The 24480-nt window shown below is 47.1% G+C and overlaps 1 protein-coding gene across 5 annotated transcripts in view; it reads right to left on the minus strand.

The window, feature by feature from the left end:
- GASK1A (golgi associated kinase 1A) overlaps positions 1-24480 on the minus strand; it is a 78353-nt gene that overhangs the window by 40790 nt on the left and 13083 nt on the right. The window contains exons 2-3 of one of the 5 annotated variants that reach the window (XM_017876331.1): positions 17871-18064; positions 13022-13190 (exon numbers count right to left, since the gene is read on the minus strand). The exons of 3 other annotated variants lie outside the window; for them this stretch is intronic. The gene's annotated coding sequence lies outside the window, so the exon portion shown is untranslated. The remainder of the gene's footprint in view (positions 1-13021; positions 13191-17870; positions 18065-24480) is intronic. One more of the 5 variants, XM_017876332.1, reaches the window with a different exon arrangement.

The following is a 24480-nucleotide window of genomic DNA, read 5'->3' on the forward strand; positions in this document are numbered from 1 at the left end:
ATGATAACATTACAATGGTAGAAATTCAGATTAGTGGCAGGCAAGATTTAAATTTTTCTGATAGTCCATGTACTTTTCACTTCACACACAAGGATGAGGGAAGAATCCAGAATCTTGGGATAAAGATGTGAGTATAGGGGGGTGCTAAGCACGGGGAAGAAACCTGGGATTTTGCTGTGATTTTTGCTGTCTTGTTCAACAACTTCCTGTAACTTCACACAGCCCTTCCATCTAACTAAATACAGCCACTTCCTGTGACCTCAAACAGCCTTTCCTGTGACTTCATACAGCCGCTTCCAGTGACTTCACACAGCCCTTCCTGTGACATCACACTGAATCTTCCTGTGGCTTAACACTACCTCTTCCCATGACTTCCCACAGCTCCTTCCTGTAGCTTCACCCTGGCCCTTCCTGTGGCTTCACACAGCCCCTTCCTGTGACTTCCCACAGCCTCTTCCTGTGACTTCACACTGCCACTTCCTGTGACTTCACACTGACCCTCCCTGAGACTTCCCCTTGCCCCTCCCTGTGGCTTCAGACAGCCCCATCCTGTGACTTCACACTGCTCCTTCCTGTGGCTTCACACAGCCCCTTCTTGTGACTTCACACAGCCTCATCCTGTGACTTCACACTGCCTCTTTCTGTGACTTCACACTGCCCCTTCCTGTGGCTTCACACTGCCCCTTCCTGTAGCTTGACATGGCCCCTTCTGTGATCCCACACTGCTCCTTACTGTGAACTCACACAGTAACTTCACACAGTGACTTCACACAGCTCCTTCCTATGAATTCACACTCCTCCCTGTGACTTCCCACTGCCCGTTCCTGTGACTTCACAAAGCCACTTCCTGTGGCTTCACACTGCCCCTTCCTGTGACTTCCCACTGCCTCTATCTGCGACTTCTCACTGCCCCTTCCTATGACTGCCAATTCCTGTGATTTCACACTGTCCCTCCCTGTGACCTCACACTACCCTTCCTGTGACCTAACACTGGCCCTTCCTGTGACTTCACACTGCTTCTCCCTGTGACTTCACACTGCCCCTTCCTGAGACCTCACAATGCCACTTCCTGTGACTTCACAATGCCCCTTCCTGTGGCTTCACACACTTCCTGTGACTTTACATGGCCCTGTCCTGTGACCTCACACAGCCCCTTCCAGTGGCTTCACACAGACCCTTCCTGTGAAATCACACAGCCCCTTTCTGGGACTTCACACAACCCCTTCCTGTGACTTCACACAGCCCCTTCATGGGACTTTACACTGCACCTTCCCACAGGAATGGCTTCCCACTGCCCATTCCTGTGGCTTCACACAACCCCTTCCTATGATTTCCTACAGTCCATTCCTGTGACATTCCACTGCCCCTTCCTGTGACTTCACACAGACTCTTCCTGTGACTTCACACAGCCACTTCCTGTGACTTCCCACTGCTGCTTCCTATGACTTCACTCAGCCACTTGCTGTGGCTTCCCACTGCCCCTTCCTGTGACTTCCCACTGCCCATTCCAGTGGCTTCAAACAGCCCCTTCCTGTGCCTCACACAGCCCCTTCCTGTGAACTCTCACAGCCCCTTCCAGTGGCTTCACACAGCCCTTCCCTGTGACCTCACACAGCTCCTTCCTAACGCTTCACATAGCCCCTTCCTGGGGCTTCACAAACCCCTTCCAGTGGCTTCACACAGCCCCTTCCTGGGGCTTCATAAACCCCTTCCAGTGGCCTCACAAGCCCTTCCTGTGGCTTCACACTGCCCCTTCCTGTGACTTTACACTGCCCTTCCTGTCACGTCACACTGCTCCTTCCTGTGGCTTCACATAGCCTCTACCTGTGTCTTCACAGGTCCACTTCCAGCGTCTTCACACTGCCCCTACCTGTGGCTTCACACAGCCTGTTTCCCTGTCATCAGAGCCCCTTCCTGTGACTTCACACTGCTCCTTCTTGTGGCTTCACACAGCCTCTACCTATGACTTCACACTGCCCCTTCCTATGACTTCACACTGCCTCTTCCTGTGACATCACACAACCACTTCCTGTGACTTCCTATGCCCCTTCCCATGGCTTCACACAGCTCCTTCCTGTGACCTCACACTGCCACTTCTTCTGCCCTCACACAGCCCCTTTCTGTGACTTCACAGAGCCCCTCCCTGTGACTTCACACTGCCCCTCCATGTGACTTCCCACTGCCCCGTCCTGTGGCTTCACACTGCCCCTTCCTTTGGCTTCACACTACTATCCCTCCCTGTGGTTTTGCACTGCCTCTTCCTGTGACTTCATAGTGCCCCTTCCTGTGGCATCACACAGCCCCTTCCTGTGGCTTCACACTGCCCTGCCTCTCCCTGTGACTTCACACTGCCCTGCCCCTTCCTGTGACTTCACACTGCCCCTTTCTGTGGCTACACACAGGCCCTTGCTGTAGCCTCACACAGCACCTCCCTGCCTGTGGCTTCACACTGCCCCTCCCTGTGACTTCACACTGCCCCTCCCTGTGGCTTCACACAGCCCCTTTCGGTGACTTCCCACTGCCCCTTCCTGTGGCTTCACACAGCCCCTTTCGGTGACTTCTCACACACCCTTCCTGTGACTTCCCACTTCCCTTCCTGTGATTTCACATAGCCCCTTCCTGTGACTTCTCATGCCCCTTCCTGTCACTTCACACAGTCCCTTCCTATGACCTCCCACTGCCCCTTCCTGTGACCTCACAAGCCCCTTACAGAGGCTTCACACAGCTCTTTCCTGTGGCTTCCCACAGCCCCTTCCTGTGAATTCCCACTGCCCCTTCCTGTGACTTCCCACTGCCCCTTCCTGTGATGTCATGTTGCCCCTCCCTGTTATTTCACACCACCCTGACTCTTTCTGTGACTTCCCACTGCCCCTTCCTGTGGCTTCACACAGCCCCTTCCTGTGACTTCACACTGCCTCTTCCTGTGACGTCACACTGCCCCTTCTGTGACTTCACACTGCCCCTTCCTGTGACTTCGCACTGCCTCTTCCCATGACTTCTCACTGTCTCTGCCTGTGGCTTCACACAGCCCCTTCCTGTGACTTCACATTGTGCCTTCCTGTGGTTTAACACTTCCCCTTCCTGTGGCTTCACACAGCCCCTTCTTGTGACTTCCTACTGCCCCTTCCTGTGGCTTCACACAACCTATTCCTGTGACTTCACACTGCCCCTTCCTGTCACTTCACAAAGCCCCATCCTGTGGCTTTACACTGCTGCTTCCTGTGGCTTCACTTTACCCTTCCTGTGATTTCCTACTCCCCTTTCCTGTGACTTCACACTGCCTCTTCCTGTGACTTCCAAAAGCCACTTCTTGTGACTTCCCACTGCCCCTTCCTGTGGTTTCACAAAGCCCCTGCCTGTGAACTCACACTGCCACTTCCTCTGACCTCATCTAGCCCCTTTATGTGACTTCATACAGCCCCTTCCTGTGACTTCACATAGCCCCATCCAGTGGCTTCACCAAGTTCCTTCCTGTGATGTCACTACCCTGTCCTGTGCCTTCGCACAGCCCTTTCCTGTGACTTCACACAGCACCTTCCTGTAACTTCCCACCACACATTCTAGTGGCCTCACACTTCTTCCTGTGACTTCCCACTGCCCCTTCCTGTTGCTTCACACTGCCCCTTCTTTGGCTTCACAATACCTCTCCCTGTGGCTTCACAATGCCTGTTCCTGTGACTACCCACTGCCCCTTCCTGTGGCTTCACACAGTCCCTTCCTGTGACTTGACACAGCCCCTTGCTGTTACTTCCCACTGCACCTTCTTGTAGCTTCCTACTGCCCATTCCTGTGGCCTCACACAGCCCCTTCCTGTGACTTCACACAGCTCCTTCCTGTGACTTCACTTTGCCCCTTCCTGTGACTTCACATAACCTCTACCTGTGATTTCACACTGCCCATTCCTGTGGCTTCACACTGCCTCTTCCTGTGACTTCCTACAGCCACTCCCTGTGACTTCTCACTGACCCTTCCAGTGACTTCACGTAGCCCCTTCCTGTGACCTCATACTGCCCCTTCGTGTGACTTCACCCTGCCCCTTCCAGTGGCTTCACACACCCCTTCCTGTGACTTTCCACTGCCCCGTCCTGCAACTTCTCACAGCCCATTCCTGTGATTTCCCATGCCCCTTCCTATGGCTTCACCAAGCCCCTTCTGTGACTTCACACTTCCTCTTCCTATGATTCACACAGCCCCTTCCTGTGGCTTCACACTGCTTCTTCCTGTGGCCTCACACAGACCCTTTCTCTGACTTCACATAGCCCCTTCCTATGACCCCACTGCTCCTTCCTATGACTTCACACTGCCCTGCCCCTCCCTGTGACTTCACACTGCCCTGCCCCTTCCTGTGACTTTACACTGCTCTTTCCTGTGGTTACACACAGCTCCTTCCTGTGGTCTCACACAGCCCCTCCCTGCCTGTGGCTCCACACTGCCCCTCCTTGTGACTTCACACTGCCCTTTCCTGTGACTTCCACTGCCCCCTCTGTGACTTCACACAGTCCCTTCATGTGACTTTCCACTTCCCTTCCTGTGACCTCACACAGCCCCTTCCTATGGCCTCACACAGCCCCTTTCATGTGACTTCACACTGCGCCTTCCTGTGGCTTCACACTGCCCCTTCCTGTGGCTTAACAGAGCCACTTCCTGTGAGTTCACACTGCCCCTACCTGTGACTTTACACAGCCCCTTCCTGTGGCTTCACACTGCCCCTTCCTGTGGCTTCACACAGCCACTTCCTGTGCCCTCACACAGCCCCTTCCTGTGACCTCACACTGCCCCTTCCTGTGACCTCACAAGCCCCTTCCAGTGGCTTCAAACAGCCCCTTTCTGTGGCTTCCCACAGTCTCTTCCTGTGACTTCCTTCTGCCCCTTCCTGTGGCTCCACACAGCCCCTGCCTGTGGCTCCATACTGCCCCTTCCTGTGACTTCACACAGCCCCTTCCTGTGGCCTCACACTGACCCTTCCTTTGGCCTCACACTGCCCCTGTGACTTCACACAGCCCCTTTATTTGGCTTCACACAGCCCCTGCCTGTGGCTCCACACTGCCCCTTCCTGTGACTTCACACTACCCTTTTATTTGGCTTCACACTACCCCTTCCTGTGACTTCACACAGCCCCTTCCTTGACTTCATACTGCCCCTTCCTGTGACTTCACCCTACCCCTTCCTTTGTCTTCACACTGCCCCTTCCTGTCACTTCACGCTGCCCTTTTATTTGGCTTCACACTACCCCTTCCTGTGACTTCACATAGCCCCTTCTTTGGCTTCACACTACCCTTCCAGCGACTTCACACAGCCCCTTCCTGACTTCACACTGCCTCTTCCTGTGGCTTCACACTGCCCCTTCCTGTGACTTCATACTGACGCTGTGCAGCCCCCTCCTGTGGCTTCACACAGCTTCTTTCTCTGGCTTCACCCAGCCACTTTCTCTGGCTTCACACAACCCCTTCCTGTGACTTCACACAATTTCTTTTTATGACATCTTCCAGCCCCTTTCTATTGCTTCACACTGCTTCTTCCTGTGACTTCACTCTGCTTCTTCCTGTGACTTCACATTATCCCTTTCTGTGACTTCACACAGCCATTTTCCATGGCTTCACACAGCCTTGACTTGCTGCAATTCAGTGTGTGCTAAATCCTAGAAGCCAGCCCTGCCTTGTAAATGACAGCCCACACAGTGCATTCTTACATACAGAAAAACGTTCCTATTTGCCATAAAAATCTCTTGTGATCTCCTCCTAACCATTTTTTTTTTTTTTTTTTTTTTTTTTTTTTTTTTTTTTTTTTTTTGAGATGGAGTCTCACTCTGTCGCCAGGCTGGAGTGCAGTGGTACAATCTTGGCCCACTGCAACCTCTGCCTCTCGGGTTCAAGTGATTCTCCTGCCTCAGCCTCACAAGTAGCTGGGACTACAGGCACGTGCCACCACACCCAGCTAATTTTGTATTTTAGTAGAGATGGGGTTTCACCATGTTGGCCAGGATGGTCTCGATCTCCTGACCTTATGATCTGTCCACCTCAGCCTCCCAAAGTGTTGGGGTTACAGGTGTGAGTCACCACGCCCGGCCCATTTCTTAATCTGCCTAAGCAAATGCCCTCTTGGCACATTTGAAGAAAACTATTTTGAACACTTAAAAGCACTATAGATATTTGACCTTAATGGATTTGTTGGAGGGTGGAAAGCGGGGAGCTGGGGAGGTAGGAGGCTAAAGGTCCATGGCAGGGTATAATTTGAAATTCCTCTGAGGCTCAGATTTGAATCTCATTTACTTCAAGCAAATACGGTAGGAGAAGCCAGCCACACATCCATGGCTGTCTGCCCAGGTTCTGCTGCTTAGCTTCCATTGCATAATATCAGAGATATTGTAATCTTATTAGGTGATGGAAACTTCCTTGGTGAACAAATGGCAATAGCTAGTGCTGGGGAAGGAATAAAAACCAAAAGAAGCCTTAGAAAATGATGGTTCTCAGTTGGGATGGGCGTGGGGAGTGAGTGGTATACAGGGAGACAAGACCCAGAAAATATTAGCTTTTAAAGCAATAAAGAAAGGAATGTCAGACTTAGAGATTGCAGAAATCTATAATCCAAATGAATTCTCCACCCTCATGAAATAAGAAAAGCAATTCAAAAAATCATTTCAGCAAAGGCTTCAGCCAAGGTAAAAATTATTTTCAAGAACAGTGATAGAAATTGAAATTTTAACCCTTGCAGCCCATTCTATTGCATTTCATGGGAGAACATAAAATGCTATAATGTTGTTTCTCAAATTCGGGGATTTGAGAAAGCCTCAAGAAGTACGCTTTGTTGAAAAGCCTTGAAAGCATTAGGGTTCTACTGAAGAGTATGGCCTAGCAGGAAGAAGGCTCTGGCTGGGTAATATCTGAGTATGAGTTCACCTTTTCAGACTCCCTCCTTCACCAGAGTGGTTTCTGTTATTGTAGGTAATGAGTTGCTATCTATAACTGCCTGGAGGCCAACGTGTGCCTGGTAGACACACATTGGAAAGGCATGTGATGTTAGGCACTTTGGAGACCCTCGGGGCACCAGTGTGGGAATCCAGAGCACCCTGGGGCAGGAGGCAGCTTCCTCCAAAGGAACAGTGTAGGGGTGAGGTTGCTCCCCAGACAAATTGTGCTGCCTTATAATTCTATCCTTCTATTCTGACCTCCCCTAACACCAAGCACTGGACCAAGAAATAAGGACACCAGTGTGAAGAAGGCTTGGCCCCTGCCCTCCAGCAACTCACTGTCTCAAGCAAAGACGTAATGATCTAATCATTTCCCCCATGCCAATTCTGGCAAATTTAGCCTTGCCTACATTCAGGCCACTTATCTTTCCAAGCTTGTGGGACAGGGCCGGTGAAGCATGGAAAGCTGGACAGTAGCTCTGGGTGCCACCACCTGAGGACTCCACCAACGTCTGATGACACCATGAGTTTGTTACACGTTTTTCGCTGTTATGGCTAGAAGGATGTTGCCTCCAGATATTCTCACAATGACTCTAGCACGTAGGAAGCAAATATCATACCATTTTATGGCTGAGGAACTTGAAAAAGAGACCTCGAAATTTGCTCAAGCTGACACACCATCTAAGTAGAAGAGCTGGGATTCCAACTCTGGCCTCCAGCCTGCAGAGACCAAGCCCTTCCCAGCGCACAGGAGCCAATTATGGCCCTGGGGACTTGAGGGCACATGGGGAAAGAATTAGCTTGGGCTATGAGGGATTTATCCAGAAGCATTTTCAATGTTCCCAGATAATCTGGGGGAAGCAGTGCTAGCAGAAGGATTTTAAAGACCTGAGAAATACCTGATCTGTATCTTCAGTACATGGGCTGGGGTTCCTGACACCAGCTGAGGCACAGGAGATGATGAATTGTGTTTTCCTTCAACAAACACTTACACTCACTTCAGAAAGGCAGCATCTGGAAGGATCCACTGAAGGATACACAGGAGCTGGACTCTCTAGGTCCAACCCCCAACTTTGCCACTAATGAGCATATAACTTCACATCAGTTTCTCCATCTGAAAAATGAGTATGAAAATGGTTCCTCCTTCACCTCAAAGAGTTGCTGTGAGGATTCAACACATTTTAATGTATATAAAGTGCTGAGAACAGAGCCTTGCATACATTTTTATAGTTATTACTTAGCGTTATCATTAAATCTCATGATTATTAAATCTCCGAGGTACTTGGTAACTCCGGCATCTCCTTTAAGTTACTGCCCCTGCCGCACTCTCTCCATCTGTGGATGGGCTGCTAACAGTTAGGGTCACAGCACTCTGAACACTGGTAAACCACGACTGAGAAGAAAGCATGTGAAGAGGTTTCAGGGACTGATGCCAAGGTGCTTCCTCAGAGCCACCACTTGCTCACGTGACCAAAAGAGTGACCTCTGACTCCCTGCTCTGCTGCTCCCAAGTGCAGTTGACTTCTAAAGCATGGCTGCTCTGTATACACCTTAGAGTCCTGGCGAGGGTGAAAGCATTCCTGGGCAGATTCCTGGCAGCAGAAGATCAGGGCTCAGACACAAAATACCTAGAAGATTGGCACTTGAGAAGGTTAAAACAAAGCTATAGTTGAAATCTGAGATGGAAAAATTAAATCTTTCCTTTTTCCTTCAGTGAGTCTATCAGATAGGAAATCTGTAAACTGAATGGGAAATAAAGAGGCCCTAGAGTTGGGATGCTCATGAGGCATTTCCTGACAACCGTGGGCATAGAGCCCCTTTCAGCCAGGTGACCTCCGGCTTCAGAGGACTAGGAAGGAAGCAGTCAGCCACGTCTGGGGATGCATGTGGCACCATGGAGGTATGGAGGTCCTCCCTTGAGAGACTCCAGAACACCAACTGTAGCCAGCATTGCTGGGCATCTCCCGTGGCAGGCCCTGTGCCAGGTACCTGACACGATGGTTCCTCTACTTCCTGCAACCTCCCTGGAAGGAGGTATCATTCCTCACGTTGGGAAGCTGAGGAAACTGAGGCATAGACAGCTTATGTTGGTTTCTTACAGCCTCATAGCTAAGTGGCAGAGTTAGATTCAAACCCAGGTCTAGCTAATTCCATCAGTTTATTAGCCGGAGTTTTGACCCTGCTATTATAGAAGCCTAAAGAATGAGTTGTTTCTCCACCTGCCTCCCTTCTCCAAGCAAGCAAGCAAGCAAGCAAACCTGGAGAGCTGGAAACCAACCTCTTCCTGCCCCAGGATAGAATAAAAAGGCCTTTGCTTTAAAAGCCAACCAAGGCTCCTAGAAGTAAATTGAGCTGGGCTGTCTGACTGATATCAGGTCACCTGGGTGAGGACAGGCTTGGAACCAGACAATTCGATTTAGAAAAGTAATGCTGTTGTTCAGCTAACAATGGTAGATTAAGCACCTGCCATTCTCTTTATTTCCTCCTGAAATATGAAAATAATAATAAAGTGTTCTTATTTTTAAAGAACAAACCCCTAAGGATAAAGAGAACAGAAAAGCAGACAACCATAAAAGCAAAATTCAGGAAGCTGGAAAGCAGGTGAATGAGTAGCAATGGCCTTAGCAGACTCATGAAGGCTGAATCCTAAACTAGAAGGCAGGTCAAAACTCAACATGATTTACACCAAGGGAGCCCCTAACAGGTCAAGGACTGGTGTTGCCGGGTGGCTCCAGAAGAGGCAGTAAAGATGAATAAAAAAACAAAAGGATTGGCTGAAAGTTGACTTAAGAAGAAGATAGACACCCAGATCTCTTATTCTATACCATGAAGTCAGGCAGATGCCACTCCTGCACCCAGCAAAAGACTGAAGATTGTTCTATGGAGAGAGAAAACCAGGGAATCTACATGCTGGGAGACACGTGGGACAATTGAGGGCCGTGAGGACTATCCTGAAAACAGGAGTTTTAAGAGAACATTTACATGCTGAACATTGGATTATTGAAAGGGCCCCCCAGGTATCTAACACAATGGCTAAAAAGTGAAACCTTAGGGGTATAGAATTCAGTTATTTGCAATTGTCCCACACACTTGCAGTTTGACGAGCTCACCCCCTAGCAACAGTATGTCCTGTTTCCATGGTCATGGAGACAGTTGGTTGCTGCAGTCATTAAAAGCAAAAGCTTCCATAGCAATGGCTGCTTGGGGTCACCTATCCTGAGCTTCACCACTTGGCTGTGCTGTGCCTCTCACCTGCTCCCCTGTGACTGACTACCAGGTGTGTGATACTGAGGGGTACACAATCCGGAAGTATAGGGAAATTTATGTCAAGTGGAGCAAAGCTTTGATCATTGGGAGACTGAAGGCAGTGAGTAAATTCAAGTGGTCCTGAATTCAATTTATGCAGCTTCTTGGATAGGTCCATAGGATCACACAATCAATTGCCTGTAGCAGCAGCCAGCTTGATAATACATCGCCATATCATCTCTCCTGTTTCCCTGCTTCTCTTTGGGTGTTTCCTGAGATTGTACTCCCAAATAACAGCACATAAGCCTCCAGCCTCCGGCTCTGTTATTAGAAAACCAGGTTAAGACAAACCAAGGCACACCAATGTAATGTTTCAGAACACTGGGGAAAATATCCTCCAAGTTTCCAGAGAGAGAGTGAGAAAAAAATAAAACAAGTTTTATACCAAGTAATCAAGAATCAGAATGGCTGTGGAATTCTTTACTACAATACCAGAGGCTAGAGCACCATTGAGCAAAGCCTTCAAAATCTGACATAAAATTGTTTCTTATAATTCTATACTCAAGCCAAACTATCAATCAAATATGAGGGTAGAATGAAGGCAATTTCAGGCATATAACATTTCAACATGGTTTACCCATCCTGTAGCCACTTTTAACAAGCTTTTGGATACATTACTCCACTAAAATCAGGAGGTAAGCCAAGAAAGAGGAAGACACAGGATGCAGGAAACAAAGATGCAACCCAAGAGAGGCAAAGAGACTCGTGGGATGCTGGGAAAGGAGCATCCTAAGCCAATGGCTGTGCAGCAACCAAGAAAGCGACCAGCTCAGAAGGGGCAGGTCAAAAGGCTCTGGGCAGGGGGTTTCCAAAGAAGGTGAATTTGATGTGTTCTTGAGTCTATTAAGAGGAAGTTGACTTGTGATAAGTACATGAAAAAAACTAAGGAAACAAAAAAGACGATTACTAACTACAGAGAAACAGAAAGGTGCCCAGGAAAGGAAAAGTGATCATAACATAATACAGCAGTCCCCACCCCTTATCCTTGGAAGATAGGTTCCAAGCCCCCCAGCGGATGCCTGAAACTTTGGACAGTACCAAACCCAATTGCCATAAATCAGAACACATTCCTGGAAGTTCATGTCTTCCACCCACAAACTGAATGCCTTTTCCATCTTAACCAAACACTTATCACACAATGTGGCTGTAACTTTTGCCACAGTTTGAGGTGCAGCAGCAAAACTAGCACGAATTTCTCTTTCTTTCTTCAGAAGACAATTTCACAGATAGCAGATTCATTCTTGCTGCAGATCTTAGCAACCCCAGCCTACGATTTTTTTTCTTAAGTCGAGAAACTTTCATCTTTTCACTTCAATGAAGCACTTTCAGCGTCTCTTTGTCATACTCCAATTGCTGGATCACTACTCTTGCACTTTGGGGCCATATCATGAAGTAAAATAAGGTTTACTTGAACATGGACAATGCAATACTCCAATAGTCGTCTGATAACTGAGATAGTTACTAAGTTACTAATGGGCAGAGAGCGTCTGAGCGTGAATATACTGGACAAAGGGATGACTCATGTCCCAAGTAGGACAGAGTGGGATGCCACAAGATTTCATCATACTACTCAGTACAACACACAATTAAAAACATAAATTGTGTATTTCTGGAATTTTCCATTTAATATTTTCAGACTGCAGGTAACCTTGGGTAACTGAAACTGTGGAAAGTGCAACCAAGGATAAGGGGTACTACTGGATAGCTCTCAGCCATTAAGATATCCATGTCCTAATCCCCAAACCTGTGAACAAGTTACCTTACATGGTTAGAGGGATTTGGACGGTGTGATTAAATTAAGGGTCTTGAAATGGGGAGATTATCCTGGATTATCTGATGGGTCCAATGTTATCACAAGTATCCTTTTAAGAGGGAAGCAAGAAGGTGGCCATGTGATGACTGAAACAGGGAATCAGAGTCAGTGAGAGAGAAGATGCTGCACTGGTGGCTTTGAAGATGGAGGTGGAGACCACAAGCCAAGGAATGCAGGTGGCCTCTAAAGGATAGAGGTGGCAAGGAAATGGATTCTCTCCCAGAGCCTCCAGAAAGAACCAGCCCTGCCAACACCTTGATTCTAGCCATATAAGACTTACTTTGGACTTCTAGTCTCCAGAACTGTAAGAAAATTAATTTGTGTCATTTTAAACCAACAAGTTCCTAGCAATTTGTTACAGCACCAATACGAAGCTAATACAGCTGTGAATAGGTTTTAAGTAGTCATAATGTAAACACTGATCTCACCAAAATTATTACCTAATTATATTGGGGGAATAGATGGATGAGAATGATGTGTCTGTACTGGAGGTGGGGAAACGTGGTGAAAGGCCCAAATCCTCATCTTCCAGAGAGGGAAGTGAATAAATAATGGTCAAAATTGAGAACAGTTTGGGAAGCACTGTTCCAGTTTTCCACCCTCATTTTTGATAAATGATGAAAAGGAACTCCAGAGAAGCTGTAGTTGAGCTATCCAGTGAGTCATCTTCTCCTGAGAAGAGGGTGGGTGGGTGTGGGCTCTTGTGTGATGATCACTCATAAGTTAGTTTATGCTTTGTGTCTTAATTAAGCAATAAAACAGCTGATCAGTTAACCTAGTCATCCCCCTGTTAACCTGGGGGAACTATTGGCAAGATCTGATATTTGCAGTCTCAACTCCTAGGTGAGAAGTCATTCATTAGCGTTCGCTCTGAGCAGCTAAACATCTCCTTGGCCAATGAAATAGCTTTCACCTGAAGTCAACAGGTTTTATTTTCCATGGCCTGACCCAGACATCTCTCCCCATTGAAGACATGCTAAATACGAAAAACTCACCTCGGGAAGCTTAAGAAAAAAGGCCTTCCTCACTCATTCTGCCACTCCCAAACACCTGAAGCCTGCCAAAGTTCTTCAACCATGAGGCAGGCAGGAAAATAACAGAGTCAGAATCCAGGCTCTCAGATGGCAGGTAAATGTTACCAAAACAACGACAGCCTCATAGATCCTAAATGAAAGAATGAGTGAATGAATGAATGAATGAATGAATGAATGAAGTGCATATATTCAAAAGAGTCACTGATACAGTAGTGGGATTCAATTATCACTAGGGAGCAAAATCACCTTCTCTGGGCCAGTAGTCCCAAAACATTTTGGTCATATACCTTTACTGGTAAAAAATCTGAGAACATCCTTCCAATATTTACAAACCATTTTTTCCACTATTTACAAATTAGAAGCATGTAATACTACATAAATACATTCATTATAAAACATGGACAATAAATTTAAAATCATAAAAGAATTAGATAAAATAAACGTAAACAGCAGTTCTGATATTTTCCTGCTGCACCTGGTAGATTGTCTAGTGTATCCACCGAAGTGGCTGAGCCCCACTTTGAGACCTTTGATCTAGTAGCAGACTGCCTTCACACACAAGATGACTCTGGCAGGGAGTGACTTGAGTTTGAGTCTGTCTATCATCTATTATTATTTTTTGTTTTGTTTTGTTTTGAGACAGAGTCTCACTCTGTCATGCAGGCTGAAGTGCCGTGGTGCCATCTCGGCTCACTGCAACCTCCGTCTCCCTGGTTCAAGCGATTCTCCCACTTCAGCCTCCCACGTAGCTGGGATTACAGGTGGCTGCCACCACGCCCGGCTGATTTGTGTATTTTTAGTAGAGACACGGTTTTGCCATGTTGGCCAGGCTGGTCTCGAACTCCTCACTTCAGGTGATTCACCTGCCTCAGCCTCCCAAAGTGCTGGGATTACAGGTGTGAGCTACCATGTCCGTCCTCTAAGGTTTTACTTTTAACACATCTATTCTCTTTTAAAAATGCATATTTATCCACAGTGTACTAGACATAATCTGAAGGGATTATGGGACTAAGTAAAGTAGCTATTTTTCTGTGTGAGTCAGTAGGATCACCAAGATTGAGATCAGTGCCCTAGAGATTCATTGCAGAAATAAATTAATCAAATGGATTCCAGGCACATTTGAATAAGAAAATTAAGGCATAATGAACACCTGTCATTCTCAAACATTCAGAAATGAAAATCAGAGAAAAAGGTCTGAAAACAAGGAAGGTGGGAATTGTTGGGCTTCATTTTCAAGCATAAAAGAACTGAAGAATGAAATGGCCGTAAACCAATGTTTTCCTCACTCAGAACCGTCCAATAGAAATACAATGTGAACCATATAGGAAATTTCAAAGTTTCTAGTGGCCAAATTTTTTAAAAAAGAAAAAGAAACAATTGAAACTGATTTTAATAATATATTTTATTTAACCTGATACATAAAAATATTATCTGTTCAACATGTTATCAATATAAAAACTATTAATGAGATATTTTACATTTTTTGTAACGTCTTTGATATCCAATGTGTATTTCACACAAACAGCACATCTCAGTTCAGACTAGCTACATTTCAGTATGTGGCTGGTGGCTGCAATATTGAACAGCACAGCTGTAAACCAAGGCAGAGGTCCTTGGAGCCCCAGGAGCCCACAGAATGCTTGAGAAATGCTATACTAAAGGATAAACAGCAGCAGATCACTCAGACCAATAAAAACACAAAAGCAAGCATACAAAATTGTGGTACAGTAGAATCCCAACTTATGAGAGAGTCAGATTCTGAATACAGCAAATCAGACAAAAATTAAGTCCAGATCAGAATTACCCTTGAAAATCCCTTAAGAAATTGATATGCCATCAGTTTTTCCTCCAGTCTTAGGACACATGCTGAGTCTTTTGTCTCAACAAATTAAAACCGCAGAGTTGGAAAATTATGTCACGTACTCAGCCTCTGGGATTGTCAGTCTTGAGAAATAAACTAAACCATCCGACAAGGAGGATTCTGGGAAGAAGAATGTTTGAATGCGGACCTACCTGGCTCCACTCACATTTAAAAGGAGACCAGTGATTATTAACACCAGAATAGTAAGCTGATTTCCAAAACTTCCAATCAGCAAGCTTTCTATGCTGTGTAGCTTTTAGTAATAAAAAGCATCCCAAAGGGAAGGGAGGGTATACGTGACCGTAGAAAGGGCAGGGCACCCAGGAAGCCTTGAAGAGCCACAACTGCGGGTGGGAAAGAGGGTGGTTGAAGAGAGACAGGCAGCCGGTCAGACCCCTGGAGCCTGCAGGAGAAGGCGAAGGGGTGAGGCAAGGACCCACCTCACAGGAACCCTCCCTACTCCTCAGAAATTCTTCATCCAAAGCAAACTTGACTGCCTCCAGAGGCCCCCAGTGCCAGCAGTCTAATTACACCCGCAGAGGCCCACCTGTCCCCACCTTCACCTTTCTCACCTCCTCTCATGTCTCACTGAGGCGCCTGGAAAAATAAAGTGTCCCTGGAAGTAAGTGGCCATAGACCCTCACCTTGGATTTCAGCTCTTCTCTTTTGAAAGGGATCAAATTAATCAGTATTTCCCCTCAGCTCCCTGTCTGCAGCTTCAGTTCACAAACAAATAGACAAGCTCTGCATTCTTGTCCACATACTTGCTAGAGGCTGCATGAGCCTGCTGAGCACAGACCAATATTTCATAATATCTGGCTCCTTTTCTTTGTTCTGGCCTCCTGCCCTGCTCTGGCCAGGCCAAGTCCGTTGCAGGCTAGATGTGGCCACGTGCTATTTGGATTTAGCTGTATCCAGCATTAGAAGGAATGATGGCTTTCCCGGACTGCATATCATCAAGTTCCACCAAGAAAAGCAGCAGCTGGAAGGGTTTTGCTCCTTCCCTTGTGTCATGACGTGGAACTTCTTACAGCACATGACCTGGGGTCAGCTTTCTGGACTAGGCCCACAATGTCTGGGCCCTGCCAAGGTGAAGTTCTGCCAAGGTGAAGATCTGGCACTGGGTGTTCCCAACACTGAGGCGTCTGGAATGATGCATCTGGTGGACAGGGCGGGGCAGGGGTGGAGGAGGGGAAGAGGAGCCAAGGAGAGAGCTCTCCTCCTAGGCAGGGAAATGGGGACTCAACCCCCTCTACCTTTCTGTGACAGGCACCCAGGCATCTCCACCAGTTCATGATGGTACCATAGGGTCTCAAAAGAACAAAGCTTTTCCTGTCTTCATGGAAATGTAAAATTCAGTTGAGGAAATGAGTCCAGGCCAGATTTTCAAAGACAAAACTAGCAAGCAGGAGAAATTAATCTTCACTGTCCTCCGTGCCCCACCTTGCCCCAAAATACAACTACAATGAAATTGTCCATCACCTCATCCATGTGTTGAATGACTGTACAGTTAATTCCTTGGGAGCAGCACTCTACAACTAAAGTGAGAAGGATATTCTTTACAAAGTATGAATGTGATTTTCCTGCTTGCTTTCCTGAGAACCTGAGCTTGATCTTATTCATCTACTGGGAAATGTGACAGAGGAATGTTATAAAGATAATATGCAGCGTGGGCCAAGGGAATGTTTGCCTTCCGATATGTGAAATAGAATTATATGGAAATGCATGGTCTTGTAGGCATGGCTGCTGTCTTGGGAGAAGATTTCCCAGATTTCTTCATCTCCCTCTTTAGCATCAAAAGCCAAGCATGGAGAATCTTGCTGATTTGGCCCAGGGGCCTCCAGCTTGAGTCCCCTGTTTATGGATCTCCTTCTGCTTTTGAGACTTTGGCTGCCTGTCCACAAACTCAAAGAGGAACCTGACTGAAGAGCAAATCCCTACCTCTGGAAGTGGTAGAACACAGCAGTTTCTTGTTAAATATCTAGTAACTACTGATTTTTCTTGTTTTGGTAGATGGGAGTCAGAAAGCCTTGGAAAGGCCACACTGGTCTAACTCAGCCCCAGGAGCACACAGCCCCAGCCTGACCACTCTCACAGGACTGGGCCAACCGATGATGAGTAAGAACACATGGTCCTCAAGGCAGAGCCTGGACAGCCCCTGTAGTTAACTGAATCCTGACTCCAAAGATGTCCAGGCCCTAATCTCTGAGACCTGGGACCTTTGCATATGTGATAAAGTTAAGGTTCTTGAGAGAAAGAGACTGTCTTAGATTAGCTGGGTGGGCTCTAAATGTGATCATAAGTGTCTATATTAGAGGCAGGTGGAGGGAGAAATGAATACAGAAGAGGTGACGGCAAAGTGATGATGAAAGATGAAAGCAGAGACTGGAATGATGGTCTCTGAAGATAGAGGAATTCCTGGCACAAGCCAGTAACACAGGCAGCTGCTAGAAGCCAGAAAAGGCAAGAAAAAGGATTCTCCCCTAGAACCTCCAAAGAAAGCCAGCCCTTCCGACAACTTGAGTTTAGTCCAGTGAATCTGGTTTTGGACTTCTGAGCAGAGCCTTAGAGAAAAAATTTGTGTTGTTTTGAGCCACTCAATGTGTGTTCATTTGTGACAGCAACAATGGGAAACGAACACAACCCCTACACTGGCTGCTGCAGAGATTGGCGGCATGGCCTCTTTAAGATGCCTTTCTATTGTAGGAGTCCCTGGGCAACAAGGGGACCAAGAGGGCCAGGCCCAGCACTGCCCACCTCAGGAATCTGAGTACATCACGGTGGGCTGCGAGAGAGCTAGCCACTGAAGCCTCAGTAGATAAGCTCCTCCCCACAGCCCTGCCCTGGGAGGAACAGTGGGGAGGCAGGCTTGGGGCTGACAGCTAGATCCAGGACAGAGGTTGCTGAGCACCTTCACCCCAGGGTTTGCTGCATGTGGAAGGCACCTACCTGTGGAGGAGAAGCACCAGTGTGCACCAGCTCCGTCCAGAATGTGGAGAATACACAGGCAGGAGCAGTGATTTGAAAATGCAACAATGCATGCACTGCCTTCTAAATTGGCTTCATACCCACCAACCTGAACCAAGTTCCAGAAGAGAGGCAGCTCCATTAAAACGAGAGAGTAGTTCAATCAGATTGTCACACTGTGATTGGAACCCATTAGTACAAGGGAAAGAAAAGGAAGAAAAGAGAAAAAGAAGAGAGGAAAAAAATAAGTCATAAGGGTATATTATTTCATGAGACTTTAATTTCAGCTATACACACTGATATGTACATGTGCACACACACACATGCACATATATTGGGTCACAATGTAAAATGTATTCCTATGCATATTGGTTTAAAAAAAAAAAGTCCAAAAGCCAATAGATAAAATGATGTAGTTGTGGCAGTAAGAAACAGAGGTTTTTCCCACCCTGTGAATCCTAGGGAAGCTGACACGGATTAGAGGGTCCCTCCACCCAAATCTAGGCATCACTAGTAGCCACGGAGGAACAAGTCAGCACCAGTTATAACCAGAGAAGTGGTATCAGGTGAACTGGCACCAGAAAACCCCAGGTTAGCACCTAAGGTCACAGGGAGCAGGAGTGAGCAGGTGGGAGGAAGAGCCACCAAGAGGAGAGGGCCACCCACACAGGCAGGTCTGTCATAGCAGGAGGCAGTGTACCCGCCGCACACTCCTGCTGAGACACCTGTCCTGGGTATCCTAGCTCTTCACTCATTTCTAAAATGGTGGAAAGCTTAGCACCCACCTCCTAGGGTTGATAGAGTGTTTAATGAGTTAATGTGTGTACAGTTCTATAAAAGTCACAGGGACATAGTAACCGTTCAAAAGGTGGTCGCTCCCATTATTAACATTACCCTGCTAAGAAAAAGCTACAGCAAAGGGTAAACTGAGCTAAGGAGCTGAGCTCCCGGTCCACCCTAGACACACCCACCAGCCACAAACTCTGCCAGGAGGCCCAGTCCTGAGTGCGTCTCCATCGCTTGCCCTGCCCCCACCACCTCTTCTCCTTCAGCCTCTCCTAGTTCTCGGATATGAGGCCCCCAGAATATTCCACAAAAGCTGACCCTTCATCCAACCAGCTCTTGGGTGGAGACCCCTTCCATTAGGCGTTCTCCCAGCTGCGTCTTCTGCAGTGTTGGAGCTCATCACAACCAATGTCCTCCATACAGTGGACAGCAAGGCGATGTCCCAGACCCCTTAAAGGACTTCAGAAGTGGTCAGCAGCAGTGTGCCTGCTGGGAAGCTAATACCCCCAGGAGCAGCCCTCAACCTATGGTAGACAAGAATTGGCGAATAAAGACTCCGTCCTCTTTACCTGTGGGGGAGGACAACTCCTAAGAGTGGCATGTTCTCAAGGTCTCCCAGAAGTTCCCAGCAGGACCAAGCCCCCGAAGTCCCCAGCAGGAACCTGCCCTCTCATGCACCCTGCACTGGCTGTCTTCCCTGTCTCGCTTCCTCCCTACCTGCTGCTGTCTTCTGGTGACGTCTTCCAGATAAACTGCTTGCACTGGAATCCTGGTCTCAAGGTCTCTGCTGGAGGAAGCCAACTTAAGACACAACCTTATAGGGCCATTATGCTAATTAAATGAAACAACTGTCAAATGCTTACAATTATTCTAGACCCACAATAGATGCTCAATAAACATAAGCTATGAGGGGGAAAAAGAGGAGGAGAACTCCTCCATTGTGCAGTTGTTATTCCAGGTACAACTGAGGAGGGAAGAATCTGCACCCAGTGAGGGCCAGAACAGCCCATGGAGGAGAGGCTCCTGGGAGATACACCTTTGAAAAAGAATGTGCATGTGTTGTTTTCCAATCTAAAGATGATTCTCTCCATCTCTGTGGATCCCAGATCTCTCTCTCTCTCTCTCTCTCTCTCTCTCTCTCTCTCTCTCTCTCTCCACACTCACCTCTCTCTCTGTGTCTCTCATGCATGTGAAAGTAGTAGCTTGAACATGTAATACCTGACACTTGAAACACGGAAAGTCAGGCCAAAAGGGAGCTCCAAAGAGCAGGGAGCAGAAGCCAGAGGTGGGATCAGCAAGACTTACTGAGGCCTTCTCACCCTCAGACCCAGCAACTGGACCCCAGACACTTCACACACAAAACTATGTTCCTCTGCCTCTCTGAAATGGAGTTGCAGATGTCACCCAAGGTGCAGGTAGCAGAGGGTAGAGTGTGGGCAGGAAGAAAAAATCATTCATCTCCTGTCCCAGATGAGGAACCCTGGCTGGTGGGGTTGCTCATCACAGGGCCCCTCGGCCTGGACATGATTCCAGCCCAGGTTCCAGCCTCCGCTCTGAAACTGCTCAGCCTATGAAGGGTGCATGGGATGTGCAGTTCTGTACAGGGCTCTTAGCACATGCAGCTGCCAGCTCTCTGCTCCAGGGACAGAGTGACCTACTTGTCATCAGAAAGACAAATGGCCTCTCGGAGTTTGTGCACATTCTCCAAGGAGACCACAAGTCCTGAGGCTCAGTGTGGATGACCCATAGCCCACGGGGCACAGGCTGAGCCAGGAACTGAGTATCCTACACCCAAATGGTCACAGGGAGCACCCCTCAGTCCCTGACCACAGGACCATGACCTTTCTCCAGTCCCCAAACTATTTGACAAGTTTCATCTCTGGGCCTAGAGGGGAGATGGCCAGGTCCCCGTGGCCTCCTGCCATCACCAGCCTAGCATAGCTGCAAATAACACATGGGCTATTGATCCCAACTCCACTGTGGGCATTGGTCTCAACTCCACTGTGTCCTTGCTGTGTGACCTTGGGCCTTGATCTCCTCATCTGTATAATGGGGGTCATAACAGTACCTAGTACCTCCTTCATAGGGTGGTCCATTCATTAATTCATTAAGCAGGTATTTCCTGAGCCAAGCACTGTTCCAGGCAGAAGAGAAACATCACGAACAAAAGAGACAAAAGCCCTGTTATGGTGGTGACACTCTGACGGGAAAAGAATGTGACTTGTCAATCATAAAAATAAAATCACTCTACTAAACACTATGAGAGTTACATGAGGTGTTGTAGATAAAGCATTCAAAACAGAGCCTGACACGCAGTTAAGTTCAGTCAATGTTAGCTGTCATTAGGATTGTTGCTATTACCATGATGGTAATTTTCTAGCAACGCCCATGGGATCAACTCCATGGCAGGGATCCTGGCACTGTGCTCAGAGCAAAAGCCCCATAGGCAGGAATGTCAACGGAGTGTCCCTTATGTCCCCCCGTTTGCTGGTTGCCCTGGTCCAGTCTCCGCGTTGATTATACGTTGGGGCTTTGCAGCCCTGCTGGCCCCAGGAGCCCTCTCCACATCCACAGCTGAATTAGCATTTTGTTCCAGCTCACAAGAGCACCAGTGTGGGAACACCACAGGCCACATGGAATTTTGGAGACCCTGTCATTTGTTGGAAAATTTCTCTGGCTGCCTTTGTATTAACAGCCACATATTTTGCTCTCAGATCTGGGAGTGGGGCTGGGATCAAGAGGGGTGGGGATTGCTGCTGAAAAATAAAGCAAGTTTCTTTCTGGGCTATACCTTTCCAACCTTCCAGAGATTTCTGCTCCCTGGCTGCTCAGAGGCCAAGATGCAACCTCAGAGAAGAAGGGGAGGGGAGCAAGTATGTGCCTTCCCTGTGCACTTCTCCTCTCTTTTGACTAAACACATGACAACAGTGGAGGCCGAGCCAATTAGGAATACTTCAGGACAGAATCCACCTCGCTCTTCACCGGACATCCACCCTAGTCTCCAGGAGGCAGTAGAGACTCATACAGGATGAGACGTAGAGAAGAGCTTATAAACCAGGACCCACAGGCCAAATCTGGCCTGCAGATGTGTTTTGCTTGGCTTGTAGTGTTTTAAATAAATTTGAACCAATATTTAAAATCCAGGATATTTCACATAAAAATTCAGATTTCCAGCTTCCCTTGAAAAAGGGGAAGTTCTAGTTACACTTTGGGCCCAGGTCCCTATATGGCTGGCGTAGAGTATGGCACTCTCTCTCAATGATATGCTCCCTGAAGTTCCGCACAAGCCCCACAACTCCCTATTGTCTCCCAACACCAAGGAAGGACAGTTGCCTTTGGCATCTCATTTGCCTTATTGTTTTTCTTACAGAAGATGAAGACTTCTCTGACTACAGCTCAATTAAACCTGAAAAAAACAAAACATAGGCGGATGTGTTTTCGTTACACCCAGCCCACTTCCTTCACTTATGCTAGAAGCCTGGCCTCCATCTGCACTTCAGTTTTTATCTCTCGGTCCAGGGCTACAATGTCCAATATGAGAGCCACTGGCCACATGTGACTATTTATATTTGAATTAATTAAAATTTTAAAATTTCCATTCCTGGTTGCACTGGCCACATTTCAGGGGCTCAACTGCCACCTGCAAGTAGTGGCTATTATGTTGGACAGCACAGGATAGAACATTTCCATCATCTCAGAAAGTTCTGTTGGACAACTCCGGAGATATTTAAATATGAGATGTAGGAGGCTAACAACCAGTCGAAACATCTGTTGCCCACATCCTCCACATCTACACTGTGCTGGATGCTGTCGGGGGAAATGATATGCATTGGGGACGCTGCCTTCCAAGAGTTAGGGAGAAAGCCTAATTAGAGAGTCTCTGACTTCTCAGTCAAAGACAAGAGAAGTGCCTCGCAGTGTCTGATGGACCCTCTTGGATTCGGAGAAGAGGAACAGGTCTCTGTGTCCATGGCACAAAGAAAATGCTCTGCTTGTCTACCGCATGCCCTCTCAGCCCAGTCCCAAGCAGAAAACTGCATCAGTGGCCTCTAGAAATGGAGGTTCCCTCAGCCCTCTCATGAAGATGCTGCTTAGAAGACTGAGGCTGAGTCTCCATGCATGTGTCTTGGAGGCTCCCCAAGCAAAACACACAAAGAGAGTCAAATTGGGCTTCAGAGCTTGTCCTCCCTATCAGTGCTTCCTCTCCAGCATTGGCCTTCCCCATCCCTCTAGGCCCGGCTCCTGCCTCCATGCCTCCCCTGGGGTTGTCCTCTGCCCAGGCCTCCCCAAATCCAGACCTAGTTCCCTCCCAGGGCCCATTCTCTAGTATTGCCCTTTCTTCTCCTCTGTCTATACAAGATGTCCCTGAGACCCAGACCCTTGGGACAATGCTTGATGCACCAAACTAATTTCCAAGGATATTTATTTTTAACAAAAAATTTCCAAAGACTAGATATCAAAATGCAAGGGCTAAGTCCAAGTGTGGGAATTTTCAGGTTGATTGAGTGGAAAAAGCATCACATTTGTGACTGGAGGGCCCACCTGGAAGTCCTTCATATTTATGAACTGCATGACTTGGCCATGACTCAGATTCACTGAACCTTTATTTACGGATCTCTAAAATGGGTCTCACACAGTAGTCTTAACATTTAAAGGATGAGAATTCCAGGAGATGATGAATGAGAAAGCTACAAAGCCTAATGCTTTGGGCATTGTTGTTATTGAGTTGTTATGCTACAATGACATAATACAATATGTTGTAAATACAGTATGTTATTATTACTGAGGGGAAATTATCTTCCAACACCCAGCATGGTGCCTGGCACACACCAGGTTTTAATTTTTTTAAAGATTATTTTTTAATGGCCGTGGAGTAGAGGCAAAGATGCTTTTAGGCAAAGGGGTTCTGTCACTCCCCCAGAAACAGATCACATTGATGAATATCTACGCAGAGGCAGGGGTTCTGAATCTTTTTAATACCAAAGACCCTTCTGGCCACCTGGTGAAGCTGAAGATTCTTCTCAAGATGCGTTTTTTTATTGTATAAAATGAAAAATACAAGGTTATCAAGATAATCAATTACATTGAAATAATTATCCAGATCTTCTAAAAAACAGATGTGTGATATAATTCTACACGTGCTTCCTTAATAACACATTAAAAACCAGTATCTATCAGTATATCTAAAAACAAATGCACTTTCAAAGCAGTGATGAATAAAAACTATATTTCAAAGTATCTGCTTCTGCTGTCATTACATACAATATCTGTGACTTCTTTTGATGGCAAAGTCACAGGTCCTGCCAACACTACTGTGGCTGGTGCCTACATTCGTTATTGAAGAAACACTAAATTCCAGTTAGAGATGAGTGAAAATAAAGATGTAACTTTCTTTAACCTAGTGCTCCCCTGAATTCCATGCATTAAAGCAAACTAAATATGGCCTGAGAAGGACTCTGTACTTCTATATTTGAGTCCTTGTGGATGAACTGCAACCTAGCTTAATAGTCAGACAAAATTAAAAACCTAACATAATAGTATGCAGCAGTAACAATGGCTGAGTATTCACCAATCCCAGCAGCCATACTTCAACCACTCATAGACTGCCGAATGTTCAAACTGCTCAAATAAGGCAAACGCCAAGCTGTAACCAATCTCACTGTTTCTGTACCTACTTCCGATTCCTGTATGTCACTTTACCTTTTTTGTCTATAAATTTGTTCTGACCATGAGGCACCCCCGGAGTCTTTGTGAATCTGTGTGATTCTGGGGGCTGCCCAATTTGCGAATCATTCATTGCTCAATT

The sequence above is a fragment of the Rhinopithecus bieti genome, unplaced genomic scaffold (assembly GCF_001698545.2).
Source record: "Rhinopithecus bieti isolate Rb0 unplaced genomic scaffold, ASM169854v2 scaffold_9581, whole genome shotgun sequence".
NCBI lineage: Eukaryota > Metazoa > Chordata > Mammalia > Primates > Cercopithecidae > Rhinopithecus > Rhinopithecus bieti.